At 48.0% G+C, this 13,022-nt stretch overlaps 1 long non-coding RNA gene across 1 annotated transcript in view; it reads left to right on the forward strand.

Moving 5' to 3' along the window:
* The window catches only part of LOC112549838, an 18,051-nt gene extending 5,254 nt beyond the window's left edge, over positions 1-12,797 (forward strand). Inside the window, exon 3 of the long non-coding RNA XR_003093390.1 lies at positions 12,416-12,797. This is a non-coding gene — a long non-coding RNA (uncharacterized LOC112549838). The remainder of the gene's footprint in view (positions 1-12,415) is intronic.
* Positions 12,798-13,022: the final 225 nt, after the last annotated feature.

Here is a 13,022-nt window from a genome sequence, read left to right on the forward strand (position 1 = left end):
GCTGGGAGGGGGGGGGTTACAGAATGGGCTACAGCCACCCCAAAATTCATCATAGCCCCCGCTCACAGCATCACCGCCACCCACCCTGCCCCTGTATGCCCTGTGCGCAGCCAGCCCCCTTGCTGGGAAGAGGCTGGCACAGCCCCTGGGCAGCCCGTTCTCACCACATGTACAAATCCAGGGGGCACATGCCCCCCATGCCTTCCCCAAGGGTGTATGCAGCAGCGGGAGCCACCTCCTCCCTGCCCCCACCCCACCCCTGTGACTCTAGACAAGCTTCCCATGGCTCTGTCCTTGCACCCTGCCCCACCCCAGCTGGGCAGTGCCTGCCCCTGTCCCAGCCCCACCACCTCCCTCACCATGGAGGCCTCGATCTGCCCCACCATGCCCCTTCCCCTGTGAGCGAGGACTCCTCCAAGTCTTTTTTTTATGAGTCCTCTCTGCAGGCAAATCCCTGAGCCTCCAGTTCCTCAGCTTACCAGAGCTCAGGGCTTTTCTTCTCCTTTCTGCCTGACTCAGTAGAATGGGTTCAGCTCTGGGTTGGGGCACAGAGGCTCTCGTAGCCACCTCTGTCCTGCTTCAGCTCTTGGTGGTCTTTTGCCACCTCTGACACCTGGGTGCCTTTTGATGTCCCTCCCTGTGTGTCCTCCAATGTACAGGGAGTACATATTTTCAAAATGATGTGGGAGCAGCATGTACCACTCTTGTATCTCTGCTTCCAACCCTGCAGGTAAGTTTGACTTGTCAGTAGCCCTTCCTGGTCTCTTTTCCTTTGCAGTTTGGTGATGGCTTGGGTGTAGACTACCATGCTTCCTCAGTAAGCATCCCTCTAGTTGCCTTAACTGGCAACACAAATGATTAAGAAAATGTTAAGGATGTGTATCCAAGGCTATGTTAAGAAATGGGATTTATATTGTCCCCTATTGATGTTCGACATAAGAGAGGTGCTTCAAGCATCCACTGGGTGCACACCTTTTGAATTACTTTACGGCCACAAACCGCGCAGTCTTTTGGACCTTGTTTAAGAAGATTGGCAAGAGATAGTACTGGGCGAAGGGAAAAAACCCCAGTATGTAAAAGTATTACGGGAAGTAATAGAAAAAATAAGGAGAGTGGCTAGGGAGAATCTCGGGCAGAGCCAAGAATGTCAGAAAGACCTATACAATTGTAGGGCTAAGACCTGGGACTTTAGAGAGGGTGATAAGGTGTTGATACTGCTGTCAGAAGGAGCAGGTAAATTAAGGTCAAGATGGAAAAGGCCCTACAAAATTACTCGTAATTACCTGTTAATTATGAAGTAGAGTATTTGGGATAGAGAAGACCCCTGCAGATTTACCATGTTAATTTGCTAAAGCCCTGGGTGGATTCTGAAGGATGTTTGTTAGACCCAGTAGCTGGGGAGGAGGTATTAAGCCCAAGTGGGGACAGGAAGAAAGGGTAAAAGAAATTGGTAATGGGGGAGCAACTGAATGCCAATCAAAGGAGACAGCTCCAGGAGTTACTAGAACAGTTCCAAGATGTGCTGATTGAAGAACTGGGGGTAGCCTGAGGGGTTGAGCATAAAATCATTATACCTTTGGGGTGTATCATTAGGGAACAATGGAGGAGACTCACTCAATCCTTATATGGCCCCATTAAGAAAGAATTTGACCAGATGTTAGCATGGGGAATTACTGAAGAAACAAGAAGCCCATGGTGCAGCCCAATAGTTATAGTCCCAAAACCAGATGACTCTATTTGGTTATGTATCAATTTTAGAAAAGTAAACACGGTATCAGTGTTTGATGCCTTTCCCATGCCCAGTGTGGAGGAGGTGTTGTGACGGGGCAATCCCAAGGCCAGGCCCAAAGCCGGCCTGCCCACCTGTCTAGGGCAGTCTGCCTTGTCTTGTCTGCCATGACTTAATGTAAAATAACTGATGTAAAATTCGGGAGGCTGACCATTTTATGCCCTGATGCCAAGGGCGTTTATACATGGCTCCGACTTCCCCTACCATGGTCAGCTGGCTGGGGAATTGGCTCTGTGGTCGGACCCAGAGGGTGGTGGTTGATGGAAGTCAATCGTTGTGGTATGCTGTGATCAGTGGGGTCCCTCAAGACTCTGTCCATGGGCCAACACTATTCGACATCTTCATTAATGATGTGGACACTGGTATCAGAAGTGAACTGGCCAAGTTCGCCAACGACACCAAACTTTGGGGCAAAGCATCCACACCTGAGGACACGAGGGTTGATTCAGGCTGACCTTGAAAGGCTCAGGAAATGGGCAGACAAGAACCTGATGGTGTTTAACACCGAAAAATGCAAGGTTCTCCACCTTGGGAGGAAAAACCTGCAGCATGCTTATAGGCTCAACAGTGCTACGCTGATTAGCGCTACAGACGAAAGGGACTTGGGGGTCATGATTGACCACAAAATGAACATGAGCCTTCAATGTGATGCTGCGGCTAGTAAAGCAAGCAAAATGCTGGCTTACATCCACAGATGCTTCTCAAGCAAATCCCAGGACATCATTCTCCCGTTGTACTTGGCCTTGGTGAGGCCGCAGCTGGAGTACTGCGTCCAGTTTTGGGCTCCACAATTCAAAAAGGATGTGGAGAAGCTTGAGAGTCCACAGGAGGGGCATACGCATGGGCAGAGGTCAGGAAACCAGACCTTATGATGAGAGGCTGAGAGCTATGGGACTTTTCAGCCTAGAAATGTGCAGGCTCAGGGGTGATCTGGTGGCCACCTATAAGTTTATCAGAGGTGCTCGCCAAGATCTGGGACTGTCACCAGAGCACCCCAAAGGATGACAAGATCGAACGGTCACAAACTCCTCCATGACCGTTTCAGGCTGGACATAAGGAAGAACGTCTTTACTGTCCAAGCCCCCCGAGGTTTGGAATAGACTGCCGCCAGAGGTTGTTCAAGCACCCACTTTGAACGCCTTCAAGAGACATTTGGATGTTTATCTTGCTGGTTTCCTATGACCCCAGCTGACTTCCTGCCCCTGGGGTGGGGGGCTGGACTCGATCTTCCGAGGTCCCTTCCATCCCTAATGTCTATGAATCTATACCATGTCCCATGCCTTGCAGGTGGCATCCAGCCCTTAACTTTGGCCTCACTCACTGGGTTCCGTGCTTCTCACTCATACTGGGACTCCTTGCCCCTCATACACACTCTAGGCTCCTTGCTGCTGGGCTCCTTGCCTCTCACCAGGCTCCCTGCCCCTCATTATTAGGCTCCATGTCCCTCACACACACTCTAGGCTCCTTGCCTCTGGGCTCGCTCCCTCTCAGTAGACTCCATGCCTCTCATTAGGCTCCATGCCCTTTCCACAAACTCTGGGCTCCTTGCCCCACTCTGGACCCTCTTGGTCCTGCAACTTCCTTGCTAGGTTACCCACCAGGTTGTGGGGGCTGAGGATATAAGGCACCACATATTCACCTTTCACTAAGGAGGCAACTGGTGTGGCATTTCCTGGGGACCACCCCACTGCAGGCAGCCCCACCATGCCATCTTACCCCAGCAGGGTGTGCTTTTAGGTCATGCCCCAGGACCAGGAACCTCCACCATCCCCATAGTTTCTGCCCTATACCTGCAAGAATGTTATGTGAGCAGCAGCTCAAGCCAGGCAATGTTCCCCCTCTGGCTGCTTGCAGCAAACTGCAGGCCCTATTACTCAGGTCCTGCTCTTATATCAGGCAGCTGGTCCCACTTCCCAATCAGGTGGCCTCCTGCTAGCCACGTGACTCCTGATTGGGAATGCAGCCACCTGCAGGCTGCTCTGTTGTTTATTCTAGCCCTTAACTGACTTAACAAGAGGGAAAAGGGGAGACATCCACTGGTCTCCAGAAGCAGTAAGGGCCTTTCAGCAGCTTAAGGAGGCCTTGTGTAGTAACCCAGTGCTACATACCCCAGATTTTTCCAAGACTTTTATACTACAAACTGATGTCTCTAGCTGAGCTCTAGAGGCAGTGCTAGCTCAGAAAGTAGATGATCTAGAAAAATCAATAGCTTATGCTAGCTGGAAATTGACAGGGTCAGTCGATATTCTACAATTGAGAGAGAATGTTTAACAATTAAGTGGAGCATCAATCTATTTAGGTATTATCTGCTGGGCCGGAGGTTATCTTAGTGATCGACTATGCACCATTAAAATGGCTTCAATCTATGAAGACCAAGAACTGGCTGATGAGATGGACCCTGGCCCTCCAACCTTTTTGTTTTTCAGTTGAACACAGAGCAGGAAAACTAAACAACCCCACTGATTTCTTATATTGAAGTATGGAGGAAACAGATATGCTTGAAAAAAAGATGATAAATGAAGGAGAAAAGAAATTAGGTGACCAAATGAACAGTAGGACAAGAACTGGAGATAGACTCCACAGTAGTGGGGGAGGTAGGTAACAGAGAGTTGGACTTTGCTATGCTTGTCCTGCAGAGGAGCCAACACTGGGAATCCAGTGGTGAGGTTCAAATAAAAGGGAATATGGGACTTTTAGGGAGGGTGTGGGGGAGTAACGTGGTAAACAAGCGGGGGGCGGGGAAAGTATGCCAGGACTTCGGGGGCGGGGAGAAAAGGGACTTCAAGCTACAGAGGGAGAGAGAGTGACCCTGGGAAAGGGACCAAGACTGGGCACAGTAATTTACACGGGATGGCAGGGAGACGTGGGCGGACAGATGCTGAAGCAGCCATCCTGGAGGACAGCACTGAGACTGGTTTCTTTGGTCTCTCAAATGCTGGAAGGCAGAGATTGCCCGGCCCTGCAGGAGAAAAGGGAGAGAGAGAAAGACAGTTTCAAAAAGGAACTGTAAGTAAAGAGTCAGACTTCTGTCAAAAGGTGAAACACACCCTGGGTGGTGAAGAACCCAGGCGGGGAGGACTGTGACTGTGCGGGGGGGTCCGTCTCATACAGCAAAACAACCTGATCACTGACAGAGACAGGGTTGGACTTAACAGTGTGGGAAAGCATCTGTAATGGGAACAGAGACTGGGCTGGAAAAATACAAGCTGGTTAAGTGCGACCAAGTGACTTTAGGTTTATTGCAACATGGATTGTAAACAAAAGTCTCCAGTAGAAGGCAAATTGGTTAGCAAATACTGACTCCTTGCTTTGAGTTATTATTTTGGTTTTTTATTATTATAATTTAAGTAAGAAAGCTAAAGATTGGCAATTATTCCAAACTGAGCACCCAAATTCAAAGTGTGAATAAAAATACAGTGAATCCCAACTGAGAACTTCATTAGTCAACCAGGGCCATTAAGATCTGAGGGTGGAGTTAGACACAGCGTAGGGGAAGGTGAAGCTGTGTACTTCGAGCCACAGCTACTAAGGCCATATAGGCAAGGCAGCCTCCCACACTACATTTTTCCATCTAAGCATCAAGACATGGCAGGAAAGAGGGAAACAGGCTGCCCAAACAGGAGAGCACCCTACTCCTGTTACATTCTGGTTACTGCACATGTATTTAGTACTTGTCTATATACAATTACTAAATGTGCAGTAACCACTACACAATAGTATCTCGTGTACAGAAGGCAGCTAGCCTGGTTGAAGGGCTGCAGCTATGAGAAAACTAATAGGGGCATGGTTCACTGGAAAGCAAAAGCTCCACCAGGCAGAACTAGGGTGTGTGAAGGAGAAGCGCTAGAGACAAGGGGACTTCTGGGCTATGAAGTGGGCAAGCCTGTGTTGGGAAGGTGGAAGCCACAGGAGATCCTTCTCAGCATCGTTGGGTTTTTTTTTGTTTGCTGCTTTATTTTGGTAAAAGGGCTGTATATGACGGGCATACAGAGAGATGGTACAGGCAGCAGAAGCCATCAGGTTAAACGACTGCATATTACAGAGGCTGACTAAGAGACACTCAGGAAAGGGATAAAAGCCTGGTGGAAAAGGCTCTGAGGCAGCAACCCGTTACAAGATGATAAAGCCTCTGAAGCAGCATGGCACCCCCGGCAGTAAGGAGCAGCAAGGTCCTCCTGGGTAGGCTTCCCTATCAAGCACCTGCCACTGTTGGCTGGTGTCGGTACTAGAATGAACTTCTCCTGCGAGAAGATTTCTGCCATCAGAGCTGCATCCATGCCTGGGGTTGTGCTGGAAGAACCACATAAGTTCCAGGTGTGATCTTTTTACACCTGTGTTGTAAAACCTGTGTTGATGTAGCTATGCCAGCAGAACTTGGTAGTATTAATCAAGAGCTGAGGCTTAATGAAGCTTTTATTTATTTAATAAATTTATATCCTGTCCTTTTCAAAAGGCTCAGAGTGCCTTATAATAAACAATCCACAAATACACATTTTAGCAAAGTCACTTCTTTTCTCTGTTTCACTTCCCACATTTTTTCTTCTTAGCTAGTTTGGACTCAGCTCTTTGGGCAATTTTTACATATGCTCTGGGAGTGGGTGGGGGCACCTCATAGCTCCGAGAGCCACTGTAATTAAAGTTCCTGCTGCAGTCTCTCATGTATCAGGATCCCTGCACTTCAAAATGGCAGCAGGAGTGCTTTAACTAAAGCTCATTTGACAAGCTTTAACATGCCTCTGCTGCCATTTTGAAGGGCAGGGACACTGATACATGACACAGAGAGTGGCTGGAGCATGCTAATTAGCACACTACAGCAGACTCAGTTAATTGAGTCTGTTCTGATGCACTAATTACAGTGCATCTGAGTAACCTCCTGGCACATCTACAGGCACCCTTCAGGACCAGGAGTATCACACACTGGCTAAATCAAAGGGATCCCACTTTCATTTTGGTCTAGAATTTGAACCTCATCTCCCACCACCCCCAGCCTTGCAGCATAACTCCTTTTATGGCAGCCTAGTCTTGGTCTATGACATTTCATACATCTGTAAATTCAGCTGTTTGGCTTGAACAGAATCATAGGGTTGAAAAGGACCTCAAGGTCATCTGGTCCAACCTAGGGTTCCCATACTACTAGTTTAAAAAAAGAGGACACTTGTTGGGGGGGAGGGTAATATGATGGGGAGGCAGTGATATGCCCATGCCCTGCCCCTGCCCTCACTCCCAACCCACAGCTCCTCTGCCCCTGCTGATACCCCTCATCCCTGACCGACAGGCCATGCCTGTGCCCTGTGCTCCCAACCCACAGTCTCCAGCTCCCTGGTTCCCCTCACTCCCAAGCCATAGCTCTCCTCAGCCCCGCCAGTTCCCTTCACTCCTGACCTGCAGCCCCCTACACCTCCAGCCCTGTTGCCCCCAAACAACCCCCCCATGCCCCTCCCCTGCTAGAGGGGCAGGCACCTCCCCTGCCTTCCACCAGCCCCAAGCAACTCCTTGCCTGGGTAAGCCTGGAAGTGCCAGGAAAAACTTTGATGATGAGCAGAGGTAGAGCAAAATCCTAGACATTTGTTGATATTTAAAAAAAACCACCCAGATGGAGATGGGAGGACCCAAAAAGAGAACATGTCCAGGAAAACCCAGATGTATGGCAACCCCTGCACAAATGTAGGATTCACTATTCCTAACCATCCCAGACACAGGTTCATTTCTCACCAGCATATGATACACACTGCCCTGACTGAAAAGAGGTATTCTTTATTGTGTACTGTGACTTGAAGTCCAGGGGTGAAGGATATGGAAACTGATTAATTCCTTTCTGATCCAGTGAGATCCTTCTTAGGACAAAGTGGCGAATGAAAAACGAATAAAAGTGCATGGTGGGGGCCTCCTGGGCCACTGAATCTAGTCTCCCATTTTTTGCAGGCAGCCAAGGAATATCCAAAATTTCCATTTCAAACCTTCATGCACACTTAGTTACCAAGCACCAAAAATACCCTATAACACGGCATAGGTAAAAAACCAAGGGTGAAGAGGGTACTCCCATTGTCCTGCTACAGTAATGACAGGGAAATAGTTGGCTAATAACATGAAACCAGATCAAATAGGGAAGAAATAAGAGGAATAAAAACAGGGACATTAAGCTTTTTTTGTTGCTCATCACAGTGAGAGCTGATAAGAAATAGAGAGGGGTTTAACAGATGGAGAAAGGAAGTCCGGAAGTGAGAGAACAGAATTCGACAGATGGGTGGGAAGACACTGAGTCTGACTTTGCATTTGCCAAATAGTTGTTTTTTAAGCTTGTGGTTTTGTAATCTGAAAAAAACAGTTCCTCCTCCTACAGTGGATGTGACTAAGAAGGGAAATACAATTTGCTTTCCACCTCCCTGTCACAACTATTCTTTTGATGGGAGAATTTTCTCTGGGCCCATTGTGAACAGAAATTAACTCCTTGAGATATGCACAGTTTTAGTGAATCTCACTCAATTTTTAGTTAACTTGTTACTTTTCAAATTCACTCTTGATTTCCTTGATACTGTTACCCTACACCAGTGGTTCTCAACCTTTTTAGGCTCAAGACACCCCTCAGAGAATGCCAGCTCTTAGCTTTCACTCTTTTTTTGACTACAGAAAAATAATAGAGCAATTCTGTGCAAAGAACTCAGAAAGACCACAACAGTTCAGAATTACATTAATACCTATTTGAAATTTCTGGGTTTATCTTGTGAAAGGCATGGTAGATTTGCACCTTATGGACTAACCAAGGTAGATATATAGCCAACGTGTTGACCTTTCTAAAATCTATACATAGGCATAGGGGCCCTTCCTTTTTAGGGATGATCACTAGGGGGCTTCACCACTGGCTTCTTGACTCTCTAATAATCCCCTTGCCTAGCATCTTTCATAATTCCTGTTTAATAGACCTGTGTAAGTGTGGAGGGACCTACCACCACGTCTCTCTGACCACACAACCTGGAGAAGTTGTAATTTTATGCACCAAGCCCTTTGCATGTCCAGGTTCTGTGCAGAATATGTTGCGGTACTCTCATGTTAACCCTCATAATTGCCACTGTTGTGTGGCATCGAGCTGTTTACTGAGCATAGGCCCTTCTGTGAGGCCAGGCTCCTCTGGTGGTAGTGCTAACTCCTGGCTATCTGGGAAAGGGGTTATTAGGAAGCTCTCCAAATCCTGCCACTCTTTTAGTAGATTTATATGAAATATATGTTGGGGTGGTCTGTGCCCTGGTCAGATAACTTCATAATCTATAGGCCCGACTTGGCATGATACCTCAAAGAGGCCCTGCCACCTAGATAGAAGCTGACTATTCTGGTTGGGTAGTAATATCAGGACCTTGTCTTCCACTTTAAATGTGTCTTCTCAAGCCCTGCGGTCATAGTAGGTTTTTTCCCTAGTCTGGCCTCTTCAGAGGTTTTCCTTCACTTTTTGTTGAATGCTGCATAACCTTTGCCAAAGGTCTGTGAGGCATGCAGGGATTTGGGCCCCTAGGGCTTGCTGTTGTTCCCAGCCTTCCTTTATGATGTCCAGCAGGCCCATGGGCTGATATCCTTACACCAATTCAAAAAGTGAACATCTGGTACAGGCCTGAGGTGCCTCCCATATGACAAATATTAATGATGGCAGCATTTGCTCTCATTGTTTTCAATCCCCCTGAATACATTCCTAAGCTTGGCCTTCATAGTTCGGTTGAACCACTCGACCAGGCCATCAGTTTTGGGGGTGGTATATGGAGGTGTGCAGGTGCCTTATCTGTAAGGTATTGCACACTCTCTGGCCATAAAAATTTGTTCCTTGGTCAGTTATAATTTCTTTAGGGATGCCCACCCTGGCTATTCGTTTATGCAGTGCATCGGCTATTCTGGGGGCCATTTCAGACCTCAGTGGGATGGCCCCAGGGAACCACGTTACATAGTCCATGATTATTAATATATATTGATAGCCCACACTGCATTTAGGTAGGGGTCCGGTGATGTCTAAAGCTATTCTGTCAAATGGCTTCCCAATAACAGGCATCACTATCAAGGGCATAGGCGATGCAGGGGCAGGGGGTGGGGGGCATGTGCCCCCCCGAGATTGGCCCTTGCCAGCCAGGAAGTGGGGGGCGACGGCTGGTGCCCCGCTGAGATTGTGGGGGCACTGAGAGAAGAGCTGGCGGCATTTCTGGGTTTGCCGCCAACACTTTAGGTTTTGCTGCTGGCGGCAGTTATTGCCCACTAGGGGACTCCTGCCCACAGTTGGCGATCAACTGCTGGTGCCCCCCCAGTACCAGGAGGCACCAGTTGCCCATGATCAAGGGGACTACTGGAGGCTTCTCTGCGGAGGCTTTTTGACAGATCGGGCAAGTCTCACAGTACCACCCAACCTCCTTGTGTAACCCCGGCCAATAAAATCTCCATATCAGGCATGCCCCCATCTTATCACAGCCAAGATGCCCACCCAAGGGTCCATCATGAGCTAGCTGTATTAATCATTTCTGGTACCTCTGGGGCACTAGAAGCTGGGCAGTGTCTTTTTGGTCTTCTTTCCCTTTATCTATTCTGTAAACAAGATCATTTCTTATCTCGAACTGAGGAACTTGGCTTGTCTTCTGCAGTTGCAGCAACTCTTCATTGCACCAGACCAGTACTTTGCTATACATGTGGCAAAAGGCCAATTCATCCATCCGGTCCTCTCAGAATAAGTCAGACTCCATCAGCTCTTTGATATCTATCTGTGGCGTCTCGAGGTCCTCCTCTTCTCCTGAGGCTGTTTCCCCCACTAGTCCTTCTGCTTGATGGCTCACCTCTGTGATCTCACAGCTAGCTGCTGCTGCTTGTTTCAGGGTGTGCTGAGACATCCTGGAAGTGTGACCAATCCCACCTTAGTATCATAGGGCATGGGAGGTCATTAGAAATCTCGATAGGCATCTTGTGTGTTCTACCTGTTATCATGACCCGAAGCCTCCGCCCTCATATGTCATAGGTATTCTGTGCATTCAGACTACAGTTGTCTTGCTGACAGGAGTCCCCAGGTGAGGCTGTAGGGCACCAGCATATATCATGGACTGTGCACACCCACTGTCTATCATCATGGTAATTGTTCATCCACCCATATGTATGTTCATGATGGATCATGGGTGTGTCCATCCAAGGCATGCATGCCCAAAAGTGAAGTCCATTTGTTCCTGTTCAGTGTCAGTAGGTTTGGCTTCAGGTTGTCTGTGGGATGGGTCATGCCCTAAGTTGTGACCTGTGAAACTCCCAGAGCTTTTCCATATAGGGTGCCTGGACAGTCCACACCAAGTGCACCTATCTTCTTGATATGCCACTCTGCGCTTAACATCCTTAAATTCTCTCCATCCTGAGGGCACATTAGATTGGGTCTCTGCTCTCATACCAAATTCTCTGGGTGTCTCTTCATCCACCTCTGCAAATGCATCAGCCAAGTGTGATTGGTCACACTTAACCGCATCATCTAGCGTGCCTGGTTAATGCTGTTTCACCCACTTCTGGGTTTGCTCCTCATGATCCCAAATGAACAGCTCAAGCACCACCATGTCAAACATCCTGAGAGGAGGAGTCTCCTCAGATTTAAACCATTTTACCACAGCATCCTTGAGCATTTGGGCCAGCATCCAGGGTTTTCTCTCTCATTTACAGTTCTGGGTGAAAAAGAATGAGATAGTGTTCGAGGAAAACCTCAAGGCAATATAATGCAGCCACAACAGGGCCCAATATGTGGCTTGAGCATGGCTAGTCAGCAAGTGTCCTAGATAATCCATCTGCTGGTGCCCACCCTGCTGCTGAGGTAGTTCCCTAGAAAGACTCAAGGTATGCCTTGGTATAATCTTCTTTTGTCATTTTTGTCATCCGAGGCTCTCCGTGACCGTGGGCATTTATAGCCTGCATCTCAGCTAATTTCTCTGCCAGGTCTTGCTGGCACAAAAACAAAGCACCATGGGCATGAACCAGCTCTTGGAACAGCTGCAATATGGTTTCCTGAGGCTGTGGCCTAGGACCTGTAGACCCAGCTGCACCAAAGGGTGTGCCTTCCATGATTTTCTTTCATGGCCCATGGGTTAGGACTGTTGTTGTCCAAGTCCTGTAGTTTCCCAGCCAATGCACCACTTGTAGATGGATGTGGGCTGAGCAGCCACACCGGGTTGGGGCCCGGATGCTGCATGCTCAACAGGTGTCTTATTCCTCTATTTTTGTATCTCTCCCACCATGACTTGGTGTAACTATAAAGGATATCAGGAGTGATGGCTAGAAAATGGTATTTAGAGGTTTGCTTTCAGGAAATGGCTTGTAGGTAAAGTAGATACGCATTAGAATAATGGCCCAGGGCAAAGGGAAGGGTTAATTTGTTTCTAAAAGCCTGTTTGTGACAAAGTTTCCTTCATGGCCCACTCTTTTTGGAGTAGGCAGACACACAGGCTGGGAAATTGAAGACATGTACCACACTGTTCCATAACATAAGATAAGATGGCATTAGGTCACAGTGCTCAACTGCAGAGGCCTTGGGAATCTCTGGTTTTGGTGAACAGACCAAATTAGGAAAACACTAATAAATAACCAAATTAAGATGGTGCATGTGATGGATTTGTGGAAAACAAATGAATATGTTTACAGAACAGAACATGGACAGTATGATGACCACAGGAAAACCAATCAACAAAGCCCAGGATGAAGAGTCATCAGAGGGCAGAAAGAATACAAAAGGAGGGATTTCAGAGTAGCAAAGGATCCTAAGGAGGGAACCCGAGGCCACCATGGGCAGAGAGCACACCACCAGCCCGTCTCACCTACCCCACTGGGGGAGTGGGCCTCAGCCCTCGACCTCCAGGCTGCTGACATCTGACATTCAAGTGAGAACCTGAGAGTGAAGCTTGCATACTGGCCAGACATACCTTCCTTCTGTGACAGCCCTAGAACTGGTAGACATAGAATTGGGGAAGTTATTTTGTTTGCCTTTCCTACATTATTCTTATCTGCTATCACTGTATCAATAAAATTCACCTATTATTAAATGGAGAAGTCATGGTCTTTCTGAGGGTTTGGGTCTGCCTGGAACAAGGTATCTGGGTCATAAATCCAGCACCAACCAGGAGGTGGTACCTGATCATATAGGGTTTGTTGAGACCAGTGCAGGTCATAATGTCTGAGAGTCTTCTGTGGGACTCCACCTCCCCTATACTCCACCCCTTTCCATGCAGGTGTTATGGTGGTGATCATAACA

Source organism: Alligator sinensis, unplaced genomic scaffold (genome assembly GCF_000455745.1).
Source record: "Alligator sinensis unplaced genomic scaffold, ASM45574v1 scaffold161_1, whole genome shotgun sequence".
In the NCBI taxonomy this organism is placed as follows: Eukaryota; Metazoa; Chordata; order Crocodylia; family Alligatoridae; genus Alligator; species Alligator sinensis.